Source organism: Panthera leo, chromosome C1, assembly GCF_018350215.1.
Source record: "Panthera leo isolate Ple1 chromosome C1, P.leo_Ple1_pat1.1, whole genome shotgun sequence".
NCBI classification, from domain to species: domain Eukaryota; kingdom Metazoa; phylum Chordata; class Mammalia; order Carnivora; family Felidae; genus Panthera; species Panthera leo.
The window spans coordinates 195,757,285-195,761,973 of record NC_056686.1 but is presented as its reverse complement, the minus strand read 5'-3'; the positions used below and the strand labels follow the sequence as shown (position 1 = coordinate 195,761,973).

At 35.4% G+C, this 4,689-nt stretch overlaps 1 protein-coding gene across 1 annotated transcript in view; it reads left to right on the top strand.

The window, feature by feature from the left end:
* ERBB4 (erb-b2 receptor tyrosine kinase 4) overlaps positions 1-4,689 on the top strand; it is a 712,433-nt gene that overhangs the window by 82,561 nt on the left and 625,183 nt on the right. The window lies entirely within an intron of this gene.

Sequence of the window (4,689 nt, the reverse complement as noted above, 5' to 3'; positions counted from 1 at the left end):
CTGGGTTCTCTTCCAAGTCATTGGTTGTTGGCAGAATTCCATGCCTTGTGGCTGTAGAACTGAAGTCTTCATTCTCTTGCATGTTATTGGCTGAGAACTCTCAAACCTTAAGGGTCCACCTTTAGATTCTTGTCACAAAGCTCTGTGACAGATTCACAACATGATCATTTGCTTCTTTAAGAAAAAGATGAAATCTCTCTCTGGCTTTAATTCTATCCTCTTTTAAGGACTCATTTAATTAGGGTGAGCTTACCCAGTTCAATCTCCATTTTGATTAAGTCAAAATCAATTGATAAGGCCTTTACTTACATCTTCAGAATCCATTCCTTCATATAAAGTAACATAAGCATGGAGTGATATTTCATCATATTAAACTCCTTTATACTCAAGGAGGGAGGATTATGCAGGGCATATACACAAGGGGGTGGGAATCTTGGGGCCATCTAAGATTTTTGCTTACTACACTAGGTTTTAGATCTTGAAAGAGTAAATTTCACCTAGCAGCATTGCTCACTATAGAGAAAAGGTCATAGCAACATAAGTGTTCCTTGACTGGTGAATAAGCAAAATGTAGTATATACATACATGGATTTATTATTCAGCCTTAAAAAGGAAGAGAATTCTGACCTGTGCTACAACATGGATGAATCTTGAGGACATTGTGCTAAGTGAAATAAGCCAATCACAAAACACAAATACCATGTTATCCCCCTATATGATATGCTTAGAGTAGCAAATCCATACAGACAGAAGGTACCATGGATTGTTGCCAGGGGCTGAGGGTAGGGAAGAATGGGGATTGTCATTTAATTGGTACAGAGCTTCAATTGTGTAAAATAAAAAGCATTCTGGAGATTGGCTGTACAACAGTGTGAATGTACTTAACACTTCTGAGCTCTATGCTTAAAAATGGTTAAGATCTTGTACATTTTATGTCATATGTGTTTTATCACAGTTAAAAATAAAAGAAGAAAATCAAGTTTCAGCATCAAAAAAATTCAGAGATGTAATAGTTCTTTCTCTTTCTGTTCTAAATCATTTGCTAAAAAAACCCACAAAAAGAAACAGTGAAAAAGTGTATCATGGGCTACAGTCATCAAGGGAAGCTTTGTGGAGACTGTAGTTCTGAACTTAGTTGTTTTTTTTTTTTTTTTTAAAGTAAATAGTGTTTGGATACTTAGAAAAACAGAATAAATGGGACAAACTTGCCAAGACATAGAGTTGTTCAGAAGAGGGAGTTCCTAGCCAGAGTTATATAGAGACAAAGTGGAGGTTTTCGAAGAAAGTTGAGGTGAGAATGTAAAGGGTTTTTAAATGCTAAACTAAAGGAAATGGGTGTTAGTTTATGGTTTGTGAGGAAATATTGAAAATAGTATAATGTATTCTATGATACTGTTGTCTAGGAGTCCTTGTCATATGCCTCAGGTTATACATTCCTGGAGGAAACAGAATGTGACAGCAAGATGTGTGGTTAACAGATTCATAATTATTATTTGTTTTTCTGATAAAATGTTTCCCTATCACATGCAAAATGCAAAACGGTTATCTTTGTTCAAGGAATCTGTTGCACTAAAGAATCAATTACTGATATTGAATAATCTGTATGATTGACACTAAGGCAAAGAACATGTCTTAATTTATCTTTGTATCTTTCTCTAAGTCTTAAACCAGTGCCTTGCATATAGTGATTGTTGAGTTAAAGTAGTATGCTGAAGAATGTAAGTGTTCTGTCCTGAAAATTACATCTATAACCTTGCATCTGTAATCCAAATAGACAGCAAAATATAGTGGTAATTCTTGCTAGGCAGTGTAACCTCACAATTCTTCCCAAGTAATTCCATTTGAGACTGACTTTCAATACCGAACACTGGTAATGAAATTGACTATTCAAAAAAGATGAAAAAAAACTTTATTAAGAGAGTATACATATTATTTTAAGAAAAAAAGTTAAATGAAATCTCCAATATTTCAGGGAGAAATCTTCTTAGACATTAAAAGATAACTCAGCTTCTTTGCATTGTTTTCACTCATCCATTGGGTCAACTCAATTTTGAGTTAAACCTTTTTTCTTTTTTTAAAAGACAGACAACACTGGTGGGGGAAGGGCAGAGAAAGGGAGAAAGAATCCCAACCAGGCTCTGCCCTGCCAGTGCAGAACTCCACACGGGCCTTGACCCCAGGAAGCCGTGAGATCATGACCTGAGCCAAAACCAGGAGTCGGTTGCTTAACTGACTGAGCTACCCCAAATGTCCCTAAACCTTTTCTTTTTTAACCATACTCTCAGAATTTTCCATTTGAGAGCACAATCCTGGGAATACTTTACTGGCTGAGCAGCCAGCTTCAACTATATTAAAACTTTAAAATACCCGGTTATGTTTTCCAGTCTGTTCTTTGATACAAATAAAATATATGCTGAGTTGTTTATTTAAGAAATGTTAATTCAGGGCGCCTGAGTAGCTGAATCCGTTGGCCGTCTGACTTCGGTTCAGGTCATGATCTTGTGGTTCGTGGGTTCGAGCCCCACATCGGACTCTGTGCTGCCTCTCAGAGTGTGGAGCCTGTTTCGGATTCTGTGTCTCCCTCTCTCTCTGCCCCTCCTCCCCTCATGCTCTGTCTCTCAAAAATAAATAAACGTTAAAAAAAGAAGTTAAAAAAAAGAAATGGAAATTCATATCTTGAACAGGTGAAAGCCATCACATAATCTGCATTCTACCCAAACTCAGTCGCAAATTAAACTTAAATACAGATATGGCAGCTCTTTCTCTCATTTGCTTCCAGGGTGATATCTAGGTTATAAGAGACTTGAAGTCTGTAAAAATATGGAGATGGGGGTTTCGTCATTAAGAATATAAAATTATGATGTTAAATTAGGTTTAGAGCCTCAAAAGGGACATGTGCAAGTGAGGGGCCCTGAAGCTTATGCCTTATTTGTCTTTATGATAAACCCTCCTCTGCTTGCTTCTTTGGCCAGATCGTGATCCTGGAAGTTTCACTGGAGGATCTTCTTGTTAAGAGATACCTCATTTTTGCCTCATTCTTTTCCTTTTTTTTTCAAATATATATATTTTTTAATGTTTACTTATTTTTGAGAAAGACAGAGACTGAGTGTGAGTGGGGCAGGGGCAGAGAGTGAGGAGTGAGAGAGACACAGAATCCGAAGCAGGATCCAGGCTCTGAGCTGTCAGCATGGAGCCCAACACGAGGCTCAAACTCACAAACTGTGAGATCATGACCTGAGCCAAAGTCAGACACTTAACCAACTAAGCCACCCAGTCGTACCTCATTCTTTTCCTTAATTAGCTTTTTTTTTTCCCACTACTCCACCCCACTCCCTCAATTGTGGTATTTAGTTTAATACAAAATTGAGATAATTTATTTTCCCCTCTGCTCCTACTATAACTTTCTGGCAAATGTAATGATAGCCAATTTGATTCACATCTGTGTTTTAAATAGGCATATTTCCAGAGAATCATTTTAAATTTAATATGAACTTTACATATTTGGGATGTTGTGTACATGTTCTATCTACATAAATGCACAAAATGAGGGAGTCTGGTTGGTAATTGATTACCTAAGTATTAGTTTTGCATTATCTTTAAAATCAAGGCATAGACATGTGCTCATAGATTCTAAGTAAACCACTTTCCTTATTTTATAAAGAATATAATACATAAATTGTGAAATCTACAGAGTATTGAGTGTGAGAATAATTTATAAATCATATTTGATGAGCTGATATTTACAATCAGTTTATCCAAAGATTCACAGACTGACCACTCTATTCTATACCAAAAAGGTAATATTTTGTCTTATAATTTCAAATCATTTTATCTGTTCATCCATGAGAACTTCTCTTGCAATGTCTTCTGTTCCCTATCATCCTCAACCCTAACCCACTTATTGGAAGCAAATGAGATAAATGTCCATTTCTTGTACTAAAAATGACATGAATATAAGCATACACATATTTGGGTTACTTAGTTTTTAAATTAATAGCAAAAGCTAGTATATTTTAGGTCAGAAAAACTAAATAATGCCATTAATTTGTAAGTTCTTTGTAGCTAGAATTGATTATACAATACCCTGAATTGTCAACAAAGACAATTTAAAGTCAAGGGTGTTAGGTGATGTAATGAAGTTCTTCAATATAGATTTTCTATAGTTCTTCAATATAGATTTCTGTTGAGTAAATTTTGAGAATGATCAACCCAAACAACTGTGTGGTAATGTATCTTGTGTTTTTTGTTTTGTTTTGTTTTTCTTTGTTATTTAGATGACATATAGCATTATATTAGTTTCAGGTATAAAACGTGCTTTGAAATTTATATATATTGTGAAACAATCACCAGAATAAGTCTAGTTAACATTCATCACGAAACACAGTTACAATTTTGTGTGTGTGTATTGAGAACTTTTAAGATGTACTCTCTTAGCAGCTCTCAAATATATAGTACAGTATTTTTAGCACTGGTCACCATTCTGTATGTTACCTAACCTATTATTTTATAGCTGGGCGTTTGATAACAGCTATTCCAATAGGTGTGAGGTGATATCTTACTGTGGTTTTGATTTGCATTTCCCTGATGATTATTGATGTTGAACACCTTTCCATGTACCTATTGGCCATCCATGTGTCTTCTTTGGAAAAATGTCTATTCAGCTCCACTGCCCATGTTTAATAGAATCTT